At 43.8% G+C, this 26666-nt stretch overlaps 2 protein-coding genes across 2 annotated transcripts in view; both read left to right on the top strand.

The window, feature by feature from the left end:
- HEMK1 (HemK methyltransferase family member 1) overlaps positions 1–26666 on the top strand; it is a 106752-nt gene that overhangs the window by 55951 nt on the left and 24135 nt on the right. The gene's annotated exons all lie outside the window — the stretch shown is intronic.
- The window catches only part of MAPKAPK3 (MAPK activated protein kinase 3), a 106201-nt gene continuing 86834 nt past the window's right edge, over positions 7300–26666 (top strand). Inside the window, exon 1 of the mRNA XM_052776911.1 lies at positions 7300–7317. The gene's annotated coding sequence lies outside the window, so the exon portion shown is untranslated. The remainder of the gene's footprint in view (positions 7318–26666) is intronic.

Genomic DNA, 26666 nt, shown 5'->3' with positions numbered 1-26666 from the left:
CCTACATGCTGCCCTTGGAGTTGGGGCTTGCTGGAAGGGGACTCCTAGGAGTGCCTTAAAAATAAGGGAATGGCATGCAAGGAAAGAGGAGGGGGATGCCCAAGGCTCTTCTGTCCCCTTATGCTGTGTGCCAGAGGTATTGTCTTTGGCTATTGTCTCTTGCTTTGTTCTATGTCTGTTTTTTTTTATAATGGGTTTAGTGAACACGCTTCCCTCAGAGTTTTTTTCCTGTCAATATTACAGTGAAGTAGAGATGTGGATAAAACACAGATGTTCCTTCCAAAGCACTATTTCTGTGCACAGGAGAATTCAAGGCAGCAGCAAAGCATCACAAAACCCACAAGCTACTGGTGCTATATTATAATATCAGTTGAACAGCATTGTTGGTTATGTTCGGTTGTCTGAGGATCCAGGAGTTAGCAACAAGTGGTAAAAGCCGATTTGACTGAAGGCTAGTTGTTTTTAAACAAAAATTTAAGAGCACTTACATGTGATTGGCTGGGACTTTTTGGCTGAAAAAAAATAATTGATTTACATTTAATAAATCTGTTTCCCAGTTTCTCAAAAAGTTCTTAATTTTTGACAAATTCTGTGTGTATGTGTATAGGTAAAAAATGAAAGCATAATGTTCATTTGAGGATGGAATTTATATATTTAAGCTGTAATACCCATGGGTATCTGGTAAACAGTGATGTAAATATGTCACGAACTTTTGTTCCTGAGAAGAACTTTCCGAAGTAGCTGCAGCTCTCAAGACTGCAGAGCTCCATGTGAACAGAATGGATCAGAGTGTGACAAGCTGAAAAAATGGACCTTTTGGCTTTGACTTGACTTCTCAGGGTTGGTTAGTGAATGCTGCTTAAAGAATCTTCCTCCTCTTGGAAGTCAGTTAGCATTTCAAGTTAAAACTTATTTTCATTAACAATGAGTAATTTTAAATGAAAAAAAAGAATGTAGCTGTCGTGGCTGAAAGCTAAAAGTACAGCTAGAGCAGAAGTAAATAGTCACATACCCTGAAGGCTATGTGCTGTGGCTCAATAAGCTCCCACAAAACCCATCTTTTCTCATAAATGGCTTTTTCTTCCCTGACTTCTCCTTCCTGAAAGCTTTGGTAAGTAGGAGGCTGTGCAGCACATCTCAAAGTTTATCAGACCCAGTTAGTCAGAAGAGAACAAGACAGGCTCCGGAAAGAAGGACAAAAGCTCTTCGGTTTCCTCAAAGAGGTTTCCCATTATGGCAAGCCTTCTCACACTGCCTCCTCCTCTGAGTTCCCTCTGCATAGAAGGGAACCTAACAAAGCACTGAAACTAATTGCCTTTCTCCTGGATGAAGGGTCAGGTGCTGATCTAGAAAAACTTGTCCACAAATACTGCTTTTTACTCTGGGCAACAGCACAGAATTCCCTGATCACTGTTAGTAGCGTTTAATTTGCGGAGACCTCTGTGGTCTATAACTAAGTGTGGCAGGTGAGGGGAAAGGGAAGATGCCTTGTGATTTTGTGGTGAATCTGACAGGTGGCGAAAACAGCCCTTCATGTTTTATGGAGTGACAGCGCTGCAAGTAAGGACATATCACGGGTAATGTGCTGGCTGGCTAACCTGACCTAATTGGTGGCTGCTTGCTAAATCCAGGCTGTCATCAGAGTCTCAGAGATGAGAGGTGTTGGTTTTTCTAAGGCTTTGGGACAGACTTGTCTTCTCTCAGATAAGAGAGGTTAAATGGGACCCAAATGACATAAGCATTCCTCATGGTGTTTTTGTTGCGTGAATGAATGTTTCCAATAGATAGGAACAGCTCTGAGTACTATTGTTTCTGTTCATATGTAGCTAGAAGAGCATACAGCTGTCTTCGTAGACACTGGTATTGCCACAGTTACCCAGCTCCAAGTCACTCTGCTGCAAAGTATTGGGTATGGGACCATACACTGAAATTGCTCTGAAACTGAAGCTAGCATAAAATAAGAGCTGCTTGTTAAGCAGTGCGTAGTGGAGAGAACATGTGGCAACAGTTTCTCAGAACTCTTATTGGCTTAAGTGGTATCAAAGAGGAATTCAGCCTGTGGTTGTAACCTGTGCCAGGGGTTCCCAGATTGGTGTTCCTCTAATGCATAGGCAGCAGCAATAGCAACCCTAGGTATTAGCAACAGCCATCATTATCAGTACTGGAGTCAAGGGCAGATCATGAGACAATGGCGCTGGAAATGTGCTGTTTCATGTTTATAGGAAGGTGTGCCTCTAGTTTCCTGTTTGCACCCTCCCGTCATATATTTTTCTAATCCTTAAGCTACCATATTCCTTCTCGGAGGGACCCACCCTCCTTGTCCTGAGTCAAGACCTGCACTGCCCTCTTTCATTTACCAAACCCCATCTCCACCAGCTTTAACTGTGCTCGTGGAGATGTTTGCCCTGTGACCTGGGGTAGTTCCTCCTTCAGTGATTCCAGTACCACAGCTTAGGAACCACTGGCATATGTGTTCGTAAACATATTGAGATGATCTCTTTACCTCTCCACTTTGGGAGAGTACTTCTTTCGCTGCAACAGGTGGATCCAGCTGAGAGATGTTTCTCTGTGGGTTTTACACAGAGCCCTTGAGATAAGATTAATTTAGGAGGCCAGTCCATTGCTGGGAAATACTAACCACTGAGTGCCAGAAATGCATCCCTTGTAAACTGCATTGTGTTAGTAATGAATTAAATGAATTGCTGACATCAAAACAGTGCCAGTTTGGGTGAAGTATAATTTGTAAGTGGAAAAGACAGTGGTGAGTGAAAAAAATCTGCAAAATAAATCAAGTCACATTGCCCTTTCCTGATTTTCTGGGGCTGTTTTGTTCTTTAACAGCTTTATTACGTGTATACAGGTGAGCTGACTCCAGCACAGAACTGAAATAAAAACAGTAGATAGGCGCTAATGCTCTAATGCAATGGTCATAACAGCTTTTTGAGTTTCCCTGTGTTCAACCAATTTAAAGAAGATTGCAGTGAAGGCAACTTAAAATATCATCATAAAATACAGACAAGCAATTACATTTAGTAAAGCATGAAAATTACAGAAAATAAGGCAGGAAAGTCCATCTCTCTTGTCCCAGGGCAAGACTAGATCTTTCCAGATAATCCCCATCAGATCTCTGACTTCTTAACAGCCTCTGCTGCATAGTCTCAAGGGCAGTTTGAGTGAAGAACCATGCATTGCAAAGCAGGCTCCTCAAAAGAACACCTGCAGCTTCAAAATACCACAGGGTGAACATCTCAGGTGTTTTGTGGTAAGGTAAATCTTATTTACTCTTCATAAAGCTACTTGTGAGGTACTGTGCTTGGTAGATCCTTGTTTCCAAAGGTAGAGTAGCACAATATTCTTCCCCGTTTTCTTTTTTTGTCCTTTTAAGGTTACCTTTGATGATGTAGGCAACTAAGCCAGGGAACAGTGATGCTCTAATAACTTGTGAGGCTAAATGACATCCCAAAAGAACTTGAAGATTTGAACTGAAGCACTGGTAGGAAGCTAATGGGTGACTGCAGGGCATACATACTGTAGGATGTACTTTGCATGTGGGTGAATGTGTACAGCATCCACAGAACATACCTGGGTGAACTATGTGTAGAGAGGACTGGATGCTTTATCTTCTGCTGTACTTAATACTGTACTTAGTGCAGGGAATTAAAATCCCAAAGGAAAGTCTTACCTCTTGGCATCCATGGTTTTGATAGTTTAGAGTCAGACTGCAGTGTCACTAAACATGGGTTTATTTCTCCACTTAGTTCTTTAGTAAAAAACTATTGACAACCAGACATATCAGGATGGTAGCAGATTTACTCCATTTAGAATAGTTCTCCATTTGCATAGTATAGGATGGAGCTGAAGAGCTTTTAGAAGAAATGTGATTGTGTAGTATGTTAATCTGAGATAATTCTTTAGTGACTTTGTGCTGTTTCTGTACCTCAAATGTATCTATCATTGAAAAGATAAACTTTCAATTCTATTTGATGCTATATTATTGTGTGGATTGCCAGTGAGTGTAGTGTACCATTTGGAAACCACTTAAGGAAGCTAGAAGGTCATAAAGGAGCCCTTGGCTGTTCTCCCTGCTGGTAGGCTGCTCTCCATATCCAGGAGTAAACACCAGTTTGGCTTCCAAGAATTGTGGTTGAAGAGTTGTCCTGGGTTGTAGCAACACTTTCACTTTACACATGGGAAAAGCCCATTTACAAATGCAGCAGTTTATTCCAGTATTTGGTCTATTTGTATATGTCTCCTCTTTTGCAGCCTAATTGCAGACCCAGCGTGTCAGAACTCATATGGACAAAGACCTGAGCAAGCCGGTCTAACCTGGAGGTTATCCCTGCTTTGAGCTAACTTGATGGACTAAATGAAACCCAGAGATCCCTTCCAACCTCAATTATATTATGACAGACATACTGAATTGCTCTGGTGCTGGTTGTAGCACTTGCTTCTTAGTGGCTGGTCATGTGATGAGAAGGCTGAGAGCCTTTGTTTAGCTGCTGGCAACTGTCTTTAAGTCTGACTCTTCTCCATGGTAGTTTTCAGCAAAGGGGTGGATTCTGTGATCTTTGCTATATTCTTCAGGATCTGTCTTTGGGAATTCTTGTGCAAAAACTGACAAGATAGGGGAGAGGGGGCTGGTGAAAGCAGAAGAGTCAAAGGCCCAGCAGAAGACAAGCCTTCAAAAGAACTTCTTCCTTAATTCTACATAATGGATTTTTCTTTGTTTGGTTGGTTTTTGTACTTCCCTTTGAAGTCTTGGGCGCTGTCAGATGTGGGTGAGGATTTGGCTGGATCATAGCATTGATCCTGTTTGGCAATCTTGGGGGGCAATTTTAAAGCTACCCTGATTTTTGTCGTTAGTTCTGAACACACCAGGTACCTGGACTTCTAAGATCAAACCACTAATTTGTCCAGTGAGATTCCAAACCCAGGGGTTTTTTTTCTACCTCTTTCTACTCTTCTCCAAGACAAGAAAATGCGGTTCTTCAAAGAAGAACTTTGAAGAATCATTTCATGGTCTGACCTAGGAATATTAGCAAGAGGTGTAGGCAAGTATCTTTTTGGATTGGGGCCAGAAGTGTTCCCACAGTGAGATTTGATGTAAAGCGCAGTTTCTTGGGCAGAAGGGTTGATGGGCCTGACTTCAGCCTGCTGGAGGTATCTTGTGCAGTTGGGGCTGGCCACTCAGAGGGGGTTTGTCTTTGGCTTTGCCCAGGATGGTTCAGTGAAGGTGCCAGGAGGGAGCAGTTTGACCAAACACTTAATCAAATGCTGAAAGCAACAATTTCTTGTTGGGTGGCATGAGAGGTCTGTGGTCCTAGAAGTTAAAAGCTTTTCAGTAAATGTAGTTGTTCATCTGACCCTTTTCCATTCTTACTTTTCTCTTCTGTGTTCCAGGTAGGAGGGTTCTGCCCCAAAAGAGAGACCCAGTAAGATATTTCTACTCCTTTCACTGATGATCTCTTCCCTTGCCTTTCCTTTTGTCCTTGCTGGAGTCCCCTAGGGGCAGACCCCCAGAACCCCTGGGGTCTCAATCCCCAGCTGCCAGCCTGCATCATGATCAGCACTATGCAGAATTCAGGCTCTTATGTTGTCCCTCTCTGCTATTTTCCAGCCATGACATTTTTCTTCCCTTTCTTTCACACCCATTTGGGGAGCACTTTTTTAAGGTCTGACTCTAAGCCCAGCATCCAGTCAAAGCAGTGGGAGGATGCTCTGCATGCCAAGGAGAGCAGAAATGTTGTCACTTGGTGGTGGGGGTGGAGGTGCATGTTAGTCCCTGCTGTCACGTTGACTCAGTGGCTGTTGTGCAACTGGAGTCCAAGAATCTGCATCCAGAGAAGATAAGTGCATGATGGTTACGCAAATCAGCAGGTGCAGCCTCTCAGAGTGGAAGGATTTATGTGCTGCGTGGCGTTCAAGAAATCATTGAATAGTGTTTTAACAGGCCCAGCACATCTGGGAGCAAAGGATTTCAGAGCTGGATTGGAAGTTGGTGGTATCTGCATGACTGTGACCTCGGTAAAGATAAATCTAAATAAAAAGAAGACTTTCCTGACTAATAGTGTAACATATAATTTACCCAAAGTTAAAAGACTTTTTGAGTTAAACTTGGGGAGTGTTTTATAGGAAAAAAATTAGAATTAGGTATTCTTTAAGAACAGTGCATTATATGGCAAAGAACTGTGATTCTGCCCTCGGGAAAGAGACATCTTTGTAAAAGCTGATCATTGTTCAGTGGTGAAGACAGCATTAGGAACAAAAAAGTAAAAGCAGTGGGGAAGGGGAGGGAGAGTGGGGCGCAGTTAATATAAATTAGAAATGAAGTGCAGAAAACTGGAAGTGAAAAGGAAAACGTAAAATTATCCTTGGCTGCTATCTTCAAGGACGATAAAGAATTTAAACATTCTGCTTGAAACAGAAAAAGAATTGTGTAAGGCCTCTTTGAAATGGAAATGGTGCAATTGTTAATGATGATGAAAATAAGTAGAAGCATTTAGTAAGTATTTCTGATCTGTGTTTGGATGACAGCAGAATAATACCCTAGAATCACAGAAGGATAATGAATTAATTTCTAAATTACTAGGCCTCAAGAAAAAGGTATTATAAAACACTGACTAGTAATAAGCATTTTAGAAAGTACATGTTCAGATAACTTGCAGGCAAGAGCCCCAGCAGAGGTGCTAAGAAGCTAGGTGGTTTGCAGATGGCAATTCTTAATACTGGGGAAATCCAGGACACTGTATTTTTGGCTGGGGTTTCAATATGCCAAAAGGGAAACTGGATTAGTCAAGCAAAAAATCATGTGGGGAGTTTAGAGTGAAGGACTTCTTCCCTGGCTCCTTCTTTCTCTGTGGGTTTAGGGACAAGCCCTGGGGGAGATAATCCCTTTGTGTACCTGCTGGATTTAAGGCCTCTCCTGACTCTTACAGGACAGAATGACACTTCAGCTTCTTTAGGAATAGGTCGTTCAGAGCCATTGAATTAAAAAAAAAAAACCAAAAGGCTCTGCGTCAAAAAAGGCCACAAAGTGCTGTTGGTTTGAGAGGGCAGTGAGCTGGCTGAGGTTCAAAGCCATCAAGCCACCAAAGCAATATCAATTTTGGATTAACTGTCAGTGGGAGGTAGTAGCATGCTGGTTATTCTTGGATATTCTGTCCACTGGTGAGTTAAGCTCCTGCTTACTTACAAATTAATTTCCTTTGCAAATGTTCTGAATGATGATGCAGATGCTGAAACAGTAATTCCTCTTTTGATGGGCTAGGGAGGGAGTGTGGAGTCTGTACAGCTTTGAGCCTCCCTGCTGAAGAAAAGGTATGTTCGTTGTCGAGCTTTTGCGCTTGCCATCATGCTGTCCAGCTGCAGGGCTCTGATGCTCTGTAGAGAGCATGCCTGTGAGCTGAGGGAACTTTTCCACCTTTGCACCCGCTCCAAAAAAGGATATATAAGATTAACTACAGGAGGGTCTTTCTATGTGCTGCCTGTCTCCACTGGGGCACTACAGGGGCTTGCCCACTATGGCCTGGATGAGATGTGAAAGCCCAGACTGCTCCTGCGTAACAAATTGGAGCAGAAAAGTGTGAGATGTTGCCCAGGGAAGCTCTTCAAAGATACAGGAAAGATATGCCTGAGTGCCACGTACCAGCCAGTGCCTTTGAGCTCCTTGCTGCAAAAGCATGCAGTAGGAACAACATGCCTTTGAGGAGAAAAAGAAGGCAAGGCTAAGGGTGAAGCATTAAATTAGTTCACATGCTGATTCTGCTTTGAATTGTATGATAAAAGATATTTATTGTCTATATGTCTGCACAGTCCCCCCACCTTTCAGCTTTGCGTCACAGCTGCTCATTTACCCTCCATTACAGCTCTGCTGTCCTCTGCTTGAATGTGTTCACCACAATGACAGAGGCGGTAATTCCACTTCTATTTCCTTAATGTTGCCTTGATAGGAAGGTGACTTGGCTTTTCTTAAAATACTAGAGTGTGTTTCCCTGAATTGCATTTGACATGTATTTCTCAAATGTACTTACGTCTCCAGTGAGTGTTTTGTAATTTAAGAGTAAATGATTTCTTTGTGGTTTTCTTCTAGGAAATGCTAGTATCTGTGAATATCAGAGAGGCTTTTGTGTTGTTACATTAACTCAGAGGTTAGGGCAGTCAGTTTCTGCACTCTCACACTTTGCAATTTGTATCTGTTATTATTCATCACCATTCATTATGAATAAGATTCTCGGCCTAATCTTTTGTTCCTGCTATCAAGCTGGTATCTTTAATGGTGATGTGAAAGCACTATTAATTATTAGATGAATGGAAGGAATGGAACTAGAAGTGGAATTAAAAATTGAATTATTAATATTTATGGAAGCTTAATTATGCTACAATGTTTTGTAGACCTGCATTGAAAAAGATCTGCAGCATACAAGAAACACTTTCCCTGATACGGCTTTACATAATCAATTCTTAGTACCTGGAGCTTTGAGTGAGTGATTTTTAGATTCAGCTTCAGAGCCCCGTGCTGCTTTTCCACTGCAGGATGACAGCAGGGAGGCGAGCTACCTGGGCCCTTCCTTCTTTTCTGGCTTCCCTCAGGGTGAATCAAAGGCACAATGGCTGATTGCCATTTTATGCAATTGTTGTCTGGTTCCCATATCTCTCCTTACTTTCCTACTTTCCCTGCTCTGTCCTCATGTTCTGCCTCCCACAGTAGCAGGGGTTGGGAATGCAGTATATGAAACCAGTGCAGGGGAACTCTTAATCTTTCTACCTCATCTGCCTTGATCCAGCAGAGATCCCATGTTATGCAGGAAAAATTTGCCAAGAGAAGTCAGTAGCTTCTACATGTGGGAAGTAAATTCAATCCTAAAACTTCTTTGGCAAAAGCTGTTTGGAGGACGTTTCTACGGGCATACTCTGTGCATGACAGGCTGTTCCATCTGTTTGCAGAACAGTTGCAGACAGTGTGAGCAGAAGAGATGGGGAGGAACAGCTGACCTCTTCAAGGGTATTGCCAAAGCTAGAAAATACAGCTCTGAAATACATTTTAAAAGACCTTCCTCTGACTTAGCTCTGCATCGATGTCTTTGCATGTCCTAACTGACACTGTGAGGCTTGTGGTGCTGATACTGTAGAAATACATAAAAATGAAGCTCCCTTTCATTCACTATCAGCTGCAAGCTTTGACAGTTTCTGAAGCATTTCAACACTTCTTAAATGTCTGACTATGTTTCTGCTTACAGAGTATTTTCTTTGTCTTATTCTTCTGGCAGTTTTTAGGTTAGAATGCGAAGAGGAGATTTTCCTAACAGTAATATGAAAACTGGTGACAGAAAAAAGATTTTTTAAATGTAATTCTCCTATTTAGCCCCCCAATAAAAATTAGATGATTAAGAAGAAAAGGACAGAAAATGGAGTCTTCTAGTTTATCTTGTAAGACCTATTAATAGTGAATTTGAACGAGTGCAGTGCTGCAGGCTCCTGCCTTCTTTCCTCACTTTAAGTGCTGCTGCAGTATGATTGCTGCCTGTTTTATGCATTTTGCAGTTTGTACACTGGATTTGTCTTTCAGTCACTCCTTTCTATACCTGTTGCTGTTCACAGAAGTCACTGACAGAAACTGATTAGCATTATTGCAGAGGTACCTCAGACTGTCATTTCCTTCATCCATTAAGGATGGGGGTCTGAGGACATTCTTATTATACAGCTAATTGCAGACCATAAGAGTCGTATCTGCTCAGTAATTCCTTGTACGTGGACTGTGCACTCTGAAGAGTTTCATGCAATCCTTGGCCTGGGTCACTGTGAAGGCACATTTTAATTTAAACAAGGGTACATTCAGCTGGCCAGAATGTGTGTTTGGAGTTTAAACTCATGGTGGTTTCCTCCTGCCTCCATGGGGCTGATTACCACACATTCCTTTCTTTTAATTTCAGCCCTCTGCAGTTCTAGGAAAAGGTCCTTGATTAACTACTGAGAAACCAGTCTATTTGCAGGTCTAATTTTGTTGCTTCAATTACATTACTGTATGCTAAATATAGGAAGGCACCAAGCAAATCCCAGTTCCTGGACTGAACAGGGTGTTCAAGAGCACTGTTCAAATTTAAATGGTGTGGCTTGGGCCTCTGTTTAATTCTAGCTAATGAACCAATTTCTCACAGAGTGTAAATCAGCACATCTACAATGATTTATAGGCAAGTAGCTGGGTCATCACAGTTTCACACAGCTAAAAATGAGCCTAGTGCCCAACTCTTCGCTTCCTGTTTCTAATTGAAGGTAGCAGAGATAAATGGTGTGTCATGCTGGTGGAGTTTAGAATTCCCGGAGGGACAGCAGAGTGCTTCGATCTCTTAGCTGGTGTCTGAGAACCTAGAAATCAGCAAATGGAAAATGTTCAACAACCTGTAAACTGGTCTCGTGGTTTGCTGCTGACTACATTTCTTTCTGTGCTACTCCCTGGGTGGGGTTTTTTTTTTATAGCCCTGAAATCCATGAAAGATAACAATGAAGTGGTCTTGTCTTGTAAACATGTGCATATGGCCTTGGCATTGCAGGGAACTTGAGAGTCCTGTGTAACCATGCAGATTTAGATTTTCCTTCTGTCCAGCAGGTGGAAAAAAAACACCCAACAGACAGAAAACCACAGCATTTTAAGTGCATGGAACACTTGTAGTAGGTGAGAAACTGATTGCGCTGAAGACAGACGTCTTATCTGCTGAACAGCTACTGTATATCTCAGGGAACAGCTTCTCCTGCAACGCCTCCATGGCAGCATGCCATGGCCACGTCCTGGGGTGACCAGTTGTCAGTCTGAGCTGCTGTGTGGCCCATTCATTCCAGGGCCCGTTGGCCAAGACGCCTGACAAGGGAGCCAGTTTGCTGGGTGCTCAGTTGAGGCCTACCAACACAGATGTCACAGGCTTTCTTTTATTTTTCTACAGGGCCAGACTTGAGTCTGTATGAAAGTTGGTGCAAATTCTCATCCAGCTGCACTGCTGACGACAAGCTTTGCAGCAGGATTTCTCCCTCTGCTCACAGCTCAGTGCTGCTGCCTTGTATTTTATGGGCAGCTTGTGGGGAACCATGAAACAAACTCAGTCTGATTCCTGTTTTCCTTTTTTGTGTGCCTCGAGGCTATTCCTCACATTCCTCACAGCTGGTGACTGCTCTATTTCCCTGAATTTCATTCAGAGTGCTGTACCTACAAGCCAGATACTTGTCATCTCTAAAAGATGTTTGTTTCCACAGAAGAATACCAATGAGGTTACTGTCTGCTCCCTTCACAGTCAGCCAGGCTGGGAGAAGTCCAAATATCCAATCATTCCTTGGAATTCGTATTGCATGAAGATAAAGCAGCCAAAAATAGTTTCCATGAGCTGGATGGTTCTATAGCTTTCTGTGTTTATCTAACAGGAAAATGTTAAGAGGTACAGTAGGTCATGCACTAAACTGAGCAAAATCATGAGGCATGTGGGAGCTCACGGAGATGAGCTTATCATTTATTTATTTGATCAACTGAACCTCTCTCTGCTTGAGAATTGCCTGCAGTTTTCTTGCATTGCTCTTAATGTTTACTTGATAAAAGGAAAAACCAACCCAGCTGTGCTGTGAGGAATTAGAGATGCTGAAAGAGGCTTTTGGGGAGTGGAGGAGGGAGAGAGGAGAGTTTGTACAGCTCTGCCAGAACCTTATTTTTTCCTGACTTCCAAGAACAGGGCTGTGTTCCATCCCCTGCTGCCCCCTCAGCTGGTGCTGGGAAGAGCAGCTGAGTTTAGCTCACTGTTCCTGGAAGTCACTGAGACACAGAGCATCCATCGAGAAACCAGCATTTTCTGTAGCAGGCTCTGCTTGAATGGAAAAGATGAGCTGATCTTCATCTCTCTTGTTCACTAGCCTGGATTAACCCTCACTGCAGCAAGAGAGGCTACAGAGGCTACAAAAGGGGCTCTTATAGAAAGGGACAAAGGCTTTCTTCATTCTTTGGGGCCATGTGTCTGGAAGCCAGTCTGAAATACAATGTCACATCATCAGCCAGATGTATCCCTGATGTAGCTCAGATTCCCTAGATTTATGCTAGGACTGCCTTTTATTTTTTTATCTTGCCTATCAGAATTGAAGCACAAGCAGCTGTTCGGTCAGGCAGACTGCTCCAGTGGCCGTGTCCTCCCTGGACTCTGGGCTTCAGTAAGGAAAGTGCCTTCTGGAGTGCAAAGAACTTCTCAGCCACAGACTCCTCCAAAATTGTCCTGGTTAAGTTATACCTTGAGAGGGTAATTACAGCATGGTGCTGCGTACTGATGCACAAAATGTTTGATAATGTGCTTTTAGGGCCACATAAAGACTACGCGTGCCGTAGGGTAAATTCCAGTCAGTTAAATGAAAGTACTTATATGAGGGTCTGCATTTGTTTATGGATAGGGAGGAGGAGTTTGTAGTTTATAACCTTGTAAGTTGGATTCTGTTTCTTGCTGCATGGTTGGGGCCAAGCACTGTTCTCCGGTGCCTCAGTTTCCCCTGTGTAGTATAGGATGTACTGATACTGTGGTTCAGCTGGGGTTCATGAAGGTTTATTAATGTCTGTGGGGTCCCTAGGCAGAGATATCTCTGGAAACATGAACTATTACCGGATCACTGGAAATGCCCTGGCTCATTTGCTGCTTTCTTCAGGCTGACTCAAAGCTTGTTATTCCACAGCTGTGACTGTCACAGCCATAGCCCCAGTGCCAAATTTATCTGAGTCTGATGGCTGTGATGAATCTGATGAGATGCAGAAAACAGCTTAAGGTGACCACAACATAGCAGATGTAGGCATTTCTATTGCTATTTCCATGGATGCGTTCAGCTGAAGACAAGTAGTCCAAAGGTTTTTCTCTTTTAATTTTTTTGGCTTGCTTTATTCAGGGGAGAAAGAAAATCCCTTCCTTTCCCTCTGTGCCTAAAATTGGCTTAGACTTCTCACTTGACACAGGTCGTCAGGTTGATTTTGGTCAGCCTGGGGGCTTTACTTCCTCAATTGAGCTCTGATGAGCGCTGGCCTGTGATTCCACCTCTGCAGTGCATTAATCTAGGAAAGAAAAAAAACTCGCTGTGAATGCCAGCATAGGCATATGTCAAAGTACACATAAAGAAGGAGAGAATGAGAAGGGGTTGGGGTAACCTGGGATGTCAAATTCACTGTTTCTAAGCTGGCACTGGTAGTTGCACGTAATAAGATGACTTTTTGAGATTATTTTTGTGCCTGTGTAGGGTTCATGGAAGTGACTGATTTTTTTTCCTGGCATGGGGTGTGAAGGAAGAAGGGCTGAAGCACTGGGATCTTACAAGTCTCTGCTTTGCCCCATCCTGTCCCCTAAAGGAATTTACTGCTGTTCAAGTTTCAGGCTTCATAGTCAGCAACCTGTGGTATTGTAAGGCAGAGAAGAGGCTGTGGTGTGTGAATCCTGTCTGAGAGTGTGGCCTCTTGGGAGGGAACTGAGTGAACAACCGTATCTCCTGCCTTGCCCTGCCACCGCCGTGGGAGCGCTGTGGTTTGGTTAGTTGCCTGGATAAACAGCAGTGGGGAGGTTTTTCTACTCGAGCACATATTCTGGGGAAGTGTAACGGCAGGTGCTGGAGGCTGCCCACTGCCTCTGGTGTCTGCAGAGGTGCCGAAGGTGCTGTCACTAGCAGTTCCCTGCATGCATTGCTCAGCCCTTCTGTTGTGTGTGGTCTCGTTTTGGTTTGTGCAAATTCTTGCTATAGCGTGGGAAGTTGCCAGAGCAGTGATGTTCATGCTGCTGCTGAGCCTGTGAAAGTTTCTTTGTTCAACTGCCTCAGTTCTTGGAATTGATCTAGGCCAGGCAGGATCTTGAAAAACAGTAACTAGAAAAATAAACTCTTCCACCTGATGCTTTCCTATTAGCCTAGATTCAAAGGGAAAAACAGAGCTGCTGCAAAAGAGTGCAGGCATCCTGTGTGGTGAGGAGTTGTCAGCAGCTGAGTCAGACTCACAAAATATCATTTATCAAAAATCCGTGAGTACCTGCTCAGCTGGACACATCTTCATCCCTGTACTGTGCCCACAAGGTGGGTGAGTGTTTGCAGGGGGCTGAATAACTAACACACACTTATAAAGTGTGATACCGGTAGTTTCGCTCCTTGCACTGTGGCCTTACAGATACCGCCCACAGGAACAAAATACAGTTGTCCCATTTCTGAGTAACAGACTGATCACAGTGAAATAAGGAATTACAGTATAGGTTCTCACTGAACCCATGGTAACGGTCACAAATTTCCAACAAATTGGTTTTCCAGCAGCCTTGAATTTTCATGGGCGAGGAACAAGAATTTTCTTTGATTTTGGTTTTATGGTAAAAATGTTACTTTTTTGTTACCAGAAGTTGTAGGGTTGGTTGCCTGCTCCTCTGCACACAGTTCCTATAGACAGCTCTTCTTCCCAGGCTTGCTAGCCTTGGGACGTTAGGTCATATGAGCTGTGATGTTTGTCCTAGAAATATCAGGCTTGAAACTTAAAGTACTCATTATTATTTCCATTACAGAACCATTCAGCATTTTGCAGTCTGGGATGAAGTTAATGTTACAGGCATATACTGTCCAGCAGCCAACACCCAGAAAGCTTGCATTCGATACCAGTGAGGCAAAAAAGGGAGAAAAGGGACCCAGAACCCAAGGACACACAGTGGTTTGTCTCAGGATAGGTGACAGGTCGGGGCAGAAATGGAAATAGGCTTTAGGTCTTCTGCATCTCAGCCAGCATCTTCGCTGCCCCTCAGCTGGGGGTAAAACTGATGGTTTGATCACTTCTGGCTCCTGACTCAAGCATAAATAGCATGACAAATTTGCAATTGAAAGACTGTATGGTATTTTTTAGGGCCATATTGTGCACGGTTAGGACTCTGAAACAGTGCTTGAAATACAGTTTAGATCTACTTCAGATGGACAGAGCGTCGATGCAGCTGCAGCCCCAGAGCGTACCTGCGTGTTGGAGCGTGGAGCTCTCCTGGGAAACACAAAACAGTCCCTTCTGAAAATGATACTTCTTGAGAGTGAATTTTCTGTATAACCAGGCCTGGATTTCCCTAACTCATGCTGTGTTCGTGATTGTTTAGTGGATTTTGACACTGGTGAGTTGGGACAGGATGGGACCTTTTCTGACTCTGGACAAGTTTTTGTGAAAGCCCCTGCATAGCAGCAGCATGTGCTCAGGTGTGCACGCGTGCCAGCCGTGTCTGCGCTGGGACAGCGAGCGCTTCCTTCTCTCTTCATTCATATTCTGTAGTTTGTTTGCAAAAGCTATTTTGTAGGCATGGTTTTGTCTCTGGGGAGCAGAGGGTTGAAGTTTGGAAGTTCAGCTGGCTTCAATCTCCCCAAGGTGCCTGGGAGCTTTACTTGTACAGCAGAAATTTCCAGAAGCCTACTCATGTCCTGAGACCCTTTTGCACCAGGTGCTGTACTGACAGAGGCAAAGGGCTGAGCCTGCAAGAGCTAACACTGCTCGTGCCTGCATTCATGATGAGGAAACAAGGACAATCCTGTATGGCTGAAAAAGGGTGATTTTTATATCTTGTTCCACCCCCCTGCTTTTTAGGGCTTTGGTTGTTTTTCAGGAATAGCCCTTACAGATGAGCAGAGACCCAGAAATGAAAACTCTGGTTCTGGTGTGTACTGAGAACTCAAAACCGATGGTGGCCTCTTCCCTCAGTGTAACGTTTCTTTGCTCTCTCAATCCCAGGAGCATTTTGGTTTTGCTGTACCTTCCTCATCACTCCTAAGTGACTCTCTCTACAAAATTTTCTCCATCCTCTCTGCCCTCCCCGCTTCCCTTGCTTGGCCTACACTCTTGGCTTCTTTCCTCCTGGTATCTCATGTACCTCTTTCCCTGACTGTCCCCTCACCACAGTCCTGACCACACAGACTGTTTCTTCCCCTCCTATTGCCACCACATTTGTCGTTCTTTCTCAAATTCTCTCTTTCTCAAATCCTCCCCTCTGCTTTATAGCTGGTTCCTCTGTGACTTTCAAGTACTTATGTCCCTACACCCTCTGTGAAAGAAGAACAAATAGACTAAACAAGAGGTTTGCCAGGTCTTTGCTGTGCTCTTGATAAATTCAGTGCTTCTGTAGCTCCTCGTTCTTCTGACAGTGCAGGCAAGGAGCCCAGCATCCCCCCTCCCACGCAATGAGCTCACAGGGAGCTGTCACAGTTTATTCTAAGAAATCAGCTAATGTACAGTACTCAGCAGAGGCACCCCTCCCCTGGGAGGATCAGCAGAATTAGGATGTGCAGCAAGTTATCTTGGGGATTACACAATCTTATCACCTCCTCCAGGGCGCCAGGGAGCAGCGAGCACCAAGCACTGTGTGCTCTTGAGTCACACTTCCCCTTGTGACGTGGTACAGGTTTCCTGACTCATTTCCTCCCAGAACTTCTGTTCCCTTAGGTCTCTGCACCAACATCACAAGCAAAAACCAATGTGACAGAGACAGGAAAGTCAAGGCAGCCGTGGCCTCCAAGCCATGGTAGCACCCCATGCTCCTTGTCTGTTCTGACTTTGGGTGGGAAGCCAGTGGTGCTCAGCAGGCAGTGCACAAAAGAGCCACTCACTGCTCAGTGCTGGGGAGGCCATAAGAGTTTTATTTGGCTTGCTGAGACAGCTAGGACCTAGCTGAACATTTTCAGTTATGCGGCTGGTTTGTATTTTTTAACTTGGAAACACCCCATCATATATCTACAAATTTAATGCACACAAGTGATCACCCTGCTGTGATAGGCAGCTTGTTCCTGTATCATCTGAGTCTGGAATGGAGAGAAGGGGTAGGAGTTGAGAGTGGGCAGAGCTGCTGTGGTACAAATCCTGTCCCGGGAGCCAGCTGGTTGCTAAAAGCAGATCTTGTAGGCAATGATGGTGGGCTTGCCTTGCTGCTGGCTCTTTGAGAGCTGGCACCAGCCTAAACTATCTCCAGTATCAGGGGGATGCTCAGTAGTTGTTAGTGCTCTGCATACTTACTGTTTTTCTTCACGCCTCTGGCTCTGGATTCATAATTCTCTCTCGTGATGAGATAGTCTATGATTTTCTTTTTTTTTTTTTTTTTTTTTTTTTTTTAAAAAGAAGATTCTCAGCCCTTGTAGTGACAGGGAGAACTTGGCAAATATGACTCTCTAAAGGGTCAACAGTCTGAAGGCCAATTACCAGCCACATGCAACCATTCCATCTTGACACCCCTACTACTAGCATTTCAGTCTATTGATTTCTTGAGACCTGACTCCTGGGTTCACAGCTCTTGGAATAAGGCTCGTGTTGCTCACTCACCTGCTTTGGTGGAGTGGGAGGGGAGTGCTGAGTTACTGGAATAGCTGTCTCTTCAATGCCTGGAAATATTCTTTCTCTCTGCATCACAGCCTAGTTTTAGAGAGCACCATGTGACATAAATTAAGTTCAAGTTGCTAGTATCCCCAGGGCTCAATTTTGTCAAGCCTTTATATTAGAGAAAGGATCTGTATGAGGCCTAAAAGGTCCTGCTTATCTCCACAGTGACCTGACTGGCAGTGTGCATTTCCAGGACATGTTGATAGAAAGTCAGAGCCCGGTTTGGTGTAGCGCTCCCATGCAGAGCTCTAGATCAGACTGTAGCAGCTGGCAGACTTCCTGACATCTGCCCCTGATACCACCCATGTGCGTTTTTAAGTCGGTAATATAAAGTCATCCTACTGACCTGCTAGCTTGTGTCTCCCTGCTGTTAGAGAACAAGCAAAAATGAACAGGCCTTTCCATTTCGTTTAGTATGACTCCTCTGAAAATACTAGGAGCTTAAAAGAGAGTAAATGTGACAGTCAGTTCCCATGTTTATTTGTGTGCTTGTAGTTTGGCTGAAAGACGGGAGAGGGAAGTGTGACCATATGAGACTCCACTTGGGACTCCTTCCTCCTACGCAGATTGTGCGTTGTTGAATGAAGATTTACTCACACTAGTTAGTAAGTTGTCCCAGGGAACTGGACGTGGGTTAGTTGTTTGGGAGCTTTGGCTTTCTGTACAGGTCAGTAGGATGGCGTGGGATGACCAGGCTCCGTTGAGATGCAGGCAACATGCATTCTGCCTTGCAAATTAACACTTTACAAGGGATGAAACACTTTGGCCTGGGTTGAGCATATAGTTTTCTGTTACTCTGACAGCAGAGATGATAGAAAGGTCTTTTCTTCTTTCTTTCTTTCCTTTTTTTTTTTTTTCCACCAGCAGGAGCATATGCTGCTCATCTTGTTAGCTACTAATAGCCTAGGAATGCTGCATCCCAGCAGTGATGGCCCTGTGCCTTAGCCAGGAGGTAATAGTCATATTTGTCCACTTGGTTACAGGTATACAAAGCCAGCAGCAGTACTCCTACAACAATCACAAAGTCAAGTACTAGTTTGAAAGTCTTACAAAAAGGAAAGATACCAAAGGTTCCCCAGCTTTAAGCTTTCAGAAGGTGAAAAAAGGAGAGCCTGCAGCCCACCTGTGTTTGGAGAACAGGAGTAAGAGCCTTGGCCTCTGCTTTGGGCAGAGGGAGGTGGTTTTGGGAGTCCCAGTGGCCAGGGAATAGGAAGGCCCTGTTGTGGAATATCCCAGCGGGTGTCAGGTTCATTGCTGTTGAAAGGAGGGATTACGAATGTGGTCAGATCTTAACTCTGAGCATGTGAGAAGACTGGCATCTCCTCTTGGAAATATGTGGCAGCTGATTACTGTGCCCATTTTTGTGTGTATTATGTGACTGCGTTTTTCCATTTCTTTTTGCCCCCTGTTTACTGACCTACAGTCTTTGGCCTTTAAACAAAAAAGCTATAGGATATAATAGGGTGTTGAATTTATATTAGGAGTGACGTAATCTTACTGTGACTGCTATAACTGTATCTTAAAGGGCCTCTTTAGCAGGAGAAGCCTGAACTAACACAGCTAGTTCTACCGCAGGCCCCTCTTCCCCTACACTCCCACAGGATAGCTTGTGTTTTGGGGCAGGCAGTCAGGTGGATGTGAAGGGCAAGGGATGGGTTGTATATGCCCAAGTCATTGTGATTAGCAGAGGAGAGGCTCCTCTGCTAACTTTGGAAAACAACCAGTTTGGCTCTAGCTGTCCCAAGTTCAGAGAGGTAGAATGATTTCATAATAGCACCTGGTTTCATTCTTCCTTCCCCCTCTGATATCCCCGAGTACTATCCTGGAACACTGGGAGTTTATCCCCCATCACTGTGAGGATTTCCTCCTAATATATCTGATAGTTAAAGAAGTAGTTTTACAGTCTTATCTTGTACTTATGGAAAGAGTCCTTGCTTGGCAGCTCTTGCAATCTAAATAATGCAAGATAAAACCGCAACAGATAAAACACAGGGCACGAGTCAAAGGAGAGGTTAGCAAGAGGACAATTTAGACGTAAAACAATTTAGACATACTGAACTTTTTTTTTTTTTTTTTTTCTACTGGAAAGGTTGATATTAGTAATGTGGGGAGAGGACTTTCCTTGGAGGCTTGCGATGAGTTTGCAGATCTGGTCAGAATAGAGCCCTTTGCCCAGCTGCTTCCATGCCTTGATCTGCTAAACCTGCAAAAGGGGAAAGTCTGCGCAGCAAACAAAAGGCAGCTTTGACGTCAAGACCTGGGACCGTTGCCCTGACACTGGGAGGTGGAGCGCAGAAAGGAATCTGCAGCTACTAGGCTCTGGACTGGAATGCCCTTTGGCAGAGGGACAGCTACTACCCCTTCTTTCCAGGAATAATATTGTTTATTTCTATCTCACTCTCTCTGGCTAAAGTTACCCTAGTCAGGTTTCACTTCACCTGTCTCTACCATAAAGTCATCAGAGCCCAGGAAAAATCTAATGTGCAGACTCCCCGTTCTCCATACCCTCTTCCCCGAAGAGCTACACTGCGTATTTGTTTTGTTTCTTTGCTTTAATGAGTTCATGACCGCAACTTTCTTTTACTGAAGCTTTTGCTGGTACAATTTAGTAAACACATATATGCACGCAGTTTGTTATGTTTGTGTGTGGCTGCATGCATATGTGCAGATGTTCAGGTAAGTATCGTTCCTGCCTGCTAAGGAGGAACGGTCTCTGCAGCTGTGTGTATGTACATAGAATTCACTGTGTTAACAGCAGCGGATATTTCTAGTTTGCACAAATGGCTCTGTCCTGTGGACAAAAGCTTTGTTCTGGGAAGTTTCAAAATGTTGCAACGCAATGCGGTAACAACCTGAAGTTCAGTGGATTTGCTATGTGGTTTTGATTGGCTCTGGATTTGTTAAAAAAGGCACTATTTTTACATCAGTTTCAGGTTGCCAGCCTTTCCTGGGCAGACTTTACAAATTGTTGAGTCACAGACCAAACCTTTAGTAAACTGTCCCGTATTTTCTGCTTTATTCATCTTTCCTAGCTCTGCAGTTCAGGTCAGTGCGTATTTGCCCCCTGTGCACTTACGAACACTGTGCAGCCTTTGAAAGTTTAGGAGCTGAATCCCAGCCTCTGGACAGGATGGCAAAGGCACTTTTGGGTGTAGCTCTATTTGGCTGTGTGTGATCCGGGAGGACGTGAAGGGGAACTTTATGACCAGCTTTGGAAAGCTTCACTCAGTAGATAAAATGCAAGTTTGTCTGAGAGTCCTATAAGTTGTAATCCCTGATCACTTGTTCTTTAGGTTGGCTGCAGGCGGCAACCTGCAAATAGGCATTCCCAACACTGCACAAGGCAATACTGCTACTCAGACTGTTCTAGTTACAGACTTTTTCACCAGCTCTTATTTAACCCTCCTGAGATTTAAGATCATGAAAGTGCATTGCCACTCTTTTTATGTACACATACGATATGAATGAGAGGTATTGAAAATAGGTCTATGAGATACTAATGGCGTAAGAGTTTATAGCTCTTTTTGGTTTTGAGATTTTTGAGTTAAATTCACCCATTTAAAATACATGAGTTCATTTTTTCCATTCATGGTCAGTTACTCGGGATTGTCCCTGGTGAGACCTGAGTTGCTTTGCTATGTTGGCGGTCATTTGCTTCCTCCTCCCACCTCAAATTCAAGTGTTAAAATCATGGAGATTATCTATGTAAAAAAAAAAAGTTTAAACTGAGTGTTCAGCAGCTTCTCAAATAGGAGGATTTAAAAGGGGTTGTTTTTTCCTTCTAGTTCCTAGTACAAGCCTGTTGCTCTCATCTTTCTTACAACATTCGTTTGAGGATGTGCAAGTTTTCAAGGTTGGTTCAGAGCTTCTCTGCTTCTCTCTGTACTTCCCTAATCTGAATTCCTCACTGTGTGTGTTGTAAAAGTTTCTTTGTGTGTCATTCTACACAGAAGCCAGATCCTAAGAAACAGTAAAAAGCTTCTTTTTAAAAAAATGAATTTCCTCTTACAATCTTTTGCCCCTGCTATATGATCGGGTGGTTGGCAGATGAGTGATTCTGCTCTTGTCTTGTCTGATTTCCTGGAAGAGCCTGGCTGCTGGCTGAAGTGACCGCAGGAAAGAGGATGGGAGGGACTGCCTTGTAAAAAAGCTGGTGACAGATGAGTGTTAATGGAGAAGAAAGAGTTCTTGGATCTAGTTTAATTTCCCAAGCCTTCCTAAGAAAAGGAGGAGAATGAATGCAGCTCTCCAACGCTCCACTGTTCCAGCTGCCTTCTGCCCTTCCAGATAGGCACTAGCTCAATGTTTCCATGTTGAGCAACAGAGAAGATGCTTCAGTCTGGACCTAAAGCATCTTAACACTTTTCCACTGCATTTTAATTAGAGCTTTTATTATGTTGTTACTTAAAGCCTTTGTCGTGTCTTTAGACAGCACTGTGAGAAGAGAAGGCACCACCCAGACATTTCGGCATGGAGGAAGGAAAGGTGGGGCACCTGGAGACACAGGAGAGGACTTGAAAGATGAGCACACTGGCTGAGTGCTTCTGATAAACTGATTGGCGGTGAAGTAATTAGCGCTGGCACACTGCCATCGCTGAGTATTGATGCAATTTGGTTAGATCAGGCTTTCAGGGGTTTTTGTCCAAGTCCTGGTCCTAGCAACCCCACTGGTGAACTGCAGTTTGTCACGGTAGAGGGGAAGCTGGTGTGATAAATCATATGGCTGCCCAGCTATGATAGTTGTAGGTGGGGGATGAAAACTGGCAAATGTAGAATTTCTGAGTATTGATAAAGGCAAATCCTGGCAATCAAAACCCTGTTTGGAAACCAGCTCTGTGGGAAATGGCTTTGCATTTTATGCTAGCTGGGCAGAAATACTTGCTGGTGATGTGTATAGGATTAAGCCCTGAGAGGTGAGCCTGTGACACGAGTGGTTTGCTGGAAAAATGCAGTAGTCACCTTAGTGGTGGCTGGAGAAGTTAACCGAGAAATGGGCTATGTCTGTTTGGACAGACTCTCGGTTTCGTGCTCAAACTCTGAGAACCCAGAAGAAATAGGGAGGTGCATGGAGAACAGCAAGAAAGGGAAAGATGCTTTGGGGGGTTTTTTGTTTTGTTTTTTTAATTTTTTTTTTTAACCATGCAGGGGTATGAGGTCAGGTAAATGACTGACTGCATTTGCAATGGCTGTTCGTTGTAGTTTAGAATGTGCTTGTGTGTTTATATTGGGACCAGAAAAAAACAGTGGCAAATAATTGGGGGAAATAAAGGATTTTGGAAGTCCCCTGTGGAAAATGAGTAAGGTGGGGAGGGAACGTGTGATAAAAGAATTGAGAAGCTGATGGAATCTGTGAAGTCTAAAAATCAGCTGAGGAGCTACTTTCTTTTAAAAAGAAAGAGTGGAAACAATGCAGGGAGCGAAAAGGGTGAAAACAGCAACTGTGAAAGAAGAGAGTGAGTGGAATATGGCCTGAATAAAACAGGGAGAAAGAAAGCAGCAACAGTGTGTGAACTGGTATGGGTTTTATATTTAGTTCTGTATTTTATTGAATTTCCTTGGCACCAGCTAATGCCAGACTGCTTACTCCTTTCTGTGCTTTACATTGTGTGTAAATATATACAGGAGGTTTTTCTGAAAACTGCCGGGTGTACAGTACAACCATAGTTGCTTTGACCTCAATGAATATTCACAGCATCTTGCTGTCCTTGGCAGAGCTATGGAAGGCTGGTCAGGATGCAAGCAGCTCCATCCTCTGTGCTGGGGGCAAATTCTTCACTGGATCATCAGGAATTCAGGGGCTAGTTCCTAAAGCCTGTTGCAGACCTGCTCTTCTCTCCTAGGTGCTTCCTTTCTTACACCTCCATCACATGGGACATAGTGTGTGAGGCAGGTGTCTGATGCTGTAGCAATAATGAGCAAGTCTAATCACCATCTTGAGGATTAGATATTATTTATAGTTTGTGCAGTTAGGCCTTGATGGCTGCAGAAACAGGATGTCCAGAACAAAGAAGTAAGGAAGGAACATCTTGTTCAGCTGATCAGCTGTTCTCTGAGAAAAGGTGGAAGCTCTGCGGTCCTGTCATAGGCAAGACAAAGCAGTGGCACAATTGAAGTTGTGGAAAAGGAATTAAGGACAACCATTTCTCAGACTTGAGTATGGCTGGATGTGCAAATAGGCAGCAGTGATGGTACACTGTATTAAGAGGTCAACACACGAAGGAAGGGTTATGTACTCAGTTTGTGCAGTTTTGCATCGCCTGGAGGGTGGAATCACATCTGTTTTGTTTTTCTTACATTTTGCTGCTGGGATTCAAAGCTTCTCTGTTTTGGTTAGCGGAATTGGAGTGAAGAGTGAGGATAAAAAATAGCTGGTTTTCTAAATAGAAAGAAAAAATTGTTTTCTTGGAGTGCTTCCTGCATCTTTCTTCTCTCATATCAGTAAAATCACCTAACCTGCTTTGCCTGAGTGAGAGTTAATTTAGCTGTATTTTCTATAACTGAATAGCAGTTTGAGTTACAGCAACTGTAACTTAAATAGCAGATTTGAGACATCTTCTATGTAGCTATATGCTTAGTACAAATATTATATGTTTATACCTCATATACCATGCATTAGTACTTAATAGGTAGGTTTCTACTAGGCTTATCATAGTAGAGCTGAGGAGGCCCAGGTGCCACCTTCTGCAAAGAATTGTCCTTAAAGCTGTTGCCCAGCTCATTTGGTGGTGTTCTGCTGCCACTCGAAAAGGGATTTCTGCTTACATAATGTTGGTGCAGTCAGAGGGGGTTAAGAACATGGTTAACCTTTCACGTATCTGCCATCTGGGAAAGTTTAGGATTGTATTGTAGTCTCCATTTTAGAGATGATGATTCCTCAAGGAAGCTGCTTGGAATTTAACAGCAGGACCTAAATTAGGAAGGAGTGAATATTGTTACTCAGTATGTAGGTGGGAGGAGGAAGAGTGTCACCTGTCAGCCCCCACCCAATGCATTTAAAGACTCAGAGAAACTGTTTGCAACTCATCACTTAGAATACCGGTTGTCAATGCTTTCAACATGAGTAACTCAAAACTTTCCATCAAAAAGTCCTCCTGGCAGTAGGCTTCCTCTAATTAGTCATCTTTCATGGATGTCAGTAGTAATCCATGGAAACCCCCCAAGTTCTGAGGACTGCAGCTTGAAAACCACTGGTGTAAGACAGCTTGATGATGCCTCTTGTGACATCGGTGTGTATTTTATCATGTGTTTTCTTCTTCCCTTTCTGTGTCAGAAAGGGGCTTGGATCTGAGGGAAGTCAGACTCTGCACTCCCATGTGGTCACTGTAGTCATTGTGCTGCTGGGTTAAAGCCAGTGCAGGTTTGTCCAGAGACAGTGTTGGTGGGACTTCAGCATCAGCCCATGTCCTTCCCCATCTGGCATGTTCTGACCTCTGGACGTGTCTCAGGAGTGTGGATTTTTGCCGGTTGTTCTCTGCTTGGGTAGGGAGGGATGGTTTCCTTTGCAGTTGTTCCTTCTGGAAAAGTGAGACCAAGTTGTGGACCAATGTCAGGCTCCCAATCGTCTTGATTTATGGCTGTTTCCGTGGCCACTACAAACAGAAGAAGGACTGTCACCAAGTAGACTATGGAGTTTGGGGATGTGGAGAGTAGGACAGACTGCCTTTTGAATAGTGTACATGCTTGATGGCCTGTTTTTACAAACCACAGCGCAGGGTATGTAAGTCCATGATGTTCCAGACTGTTGAGGTTTCCAGATAAAGTAAGCGGGTAAGCCATGCCGGTGTTTTTTTGTGTCTCACGTAAAAGGCAGTGTTGCACATGACTTGCTTACTGCAGCTTCTGCCCACTATTTAAACTAGTACATGAACACAGTAGCCCCAGGTATGTGATCCGTACTAACAGTACTTATTGCTAGAATTCTTCCACACAGATCGGTGTGAATAACTCCCTGCGTGTGCCTGACTTGTCTGTGATTGGTGGCTCGAGAGGATCAGCAATGTGTTCCGGGAAAATCGTAAAGTCTAGATCCTGACATTTTCTTCTTTTTCCTCTAGTGTGTAATAAAGAAATTTTAAAAGAGCTGTTGAGAAGGATGTGTAATGAGACTGAAAGCCTTCTCTCTTCCAAAAGCACCCCCCCCCCAATATATGTCAACAGCAGTAAATATTTTTCATTGCAACTGTCACACTTGGTTTAAGATCGCGAAGGTGAAAGTCCATAGTAAAGTTTCTGTGTTACCCAAATATGCTTCTTTGACCTTATGAAAACCAAACAAACGCACTGTATTGTGGCCTTGGGGACAGGCCAGGAAAAACTCTGTAAATGGAGCAATATCATCACCTTTCGTTGCAGTGCAGATGATTGAAGGAAAAATGTGTGCTGTCAGAGCAGGGAAAACCATTTAGTTTATTTACTTTCTTTCAGCTCCTAATTTTCATCCACCGTGTTCTGGAATTTTCTGGCTGTTATTTTTCAGCCAGGTGCTCAGAGAGCTTTATTCTGAAAACCCTAAGTGTCTACAGCTAAATGCTGTGCTGGGGAGAAGCTGGACTGCAGGCCAAATTCTTTCTCCATCACCTTGGCACAGCTTTCTTGAAGCAAAAGAAATTGCATGTGATTAGCTAAGAAAAGGATTTGGTCCCAGACATGTCTGGCTCACAGTATAGACATCTATTCCCTAGAAATAAGTTTTATAGCTAGGTGTGTGATGGGCTGTACACACAGCTGCTTAAAGCAGAGTTAGGAGCCGAGGTGGCTCCGTGTGAATGCTTGAGAAAGCCATGACGTAGAAAAGCTGTTGTATAAAATGAGCGCACTGTCAGAAGCGTGATGATGCAACTGCACTAGCATGCAGCCTTTGTACACAGCCGCCATATGGGGAGCTGGTAATGGAGATCATTCCCAGCATAGGTTGCCTGTGTTAGGCTTAGCCTAGTTTAAACCTCACTGTTGTGTGGTAAATTTCCTTCTTAGTGATATTTGTTACTGCCGATGTTTCCTGGCGTGTGTGCCGACGCTTGGAAAGGAGTTTCGGTGTGACACCTAGGCATGGCTGCTGCCTCTTGCAGAATCGTTTTCAAATCCAGGAGCTGGAATTACTAAAAGCAAACCCGAGATATGGCAGGAGCAGGGAGGCAGCACCGGGCAGGGGAGCTGGGGAAGAGGTGGGAGCTGCTCCTGCCAGCTGACAGTCCAGACAGGCTGCAGCTGGGCTCATCCCCGCACTTCCCAGCACTTAAAAAGAAGGTAAAAATAATTCTCCTGGGATTCACATGAAAAAGGAGAGGGGAATGTCTGGAGAGCTGAA

This window comes from Harpia harpyja, chromosome Z, assembly GCF_026419915.1.
Source record: "Harpia harpyja isolate bHarHar1 chromosome Z, bHarHar1 primary haplotype, whole genome shotgun sequence".
NCBI lineage: Eukaryota > Metazoa > Chordata > Aves > Accipitriformes > Accipitridae > Harpia > Harpia harpyja.
This window is presented reverse-complemented; position numbering and strand designations above follow the sequence as displayed.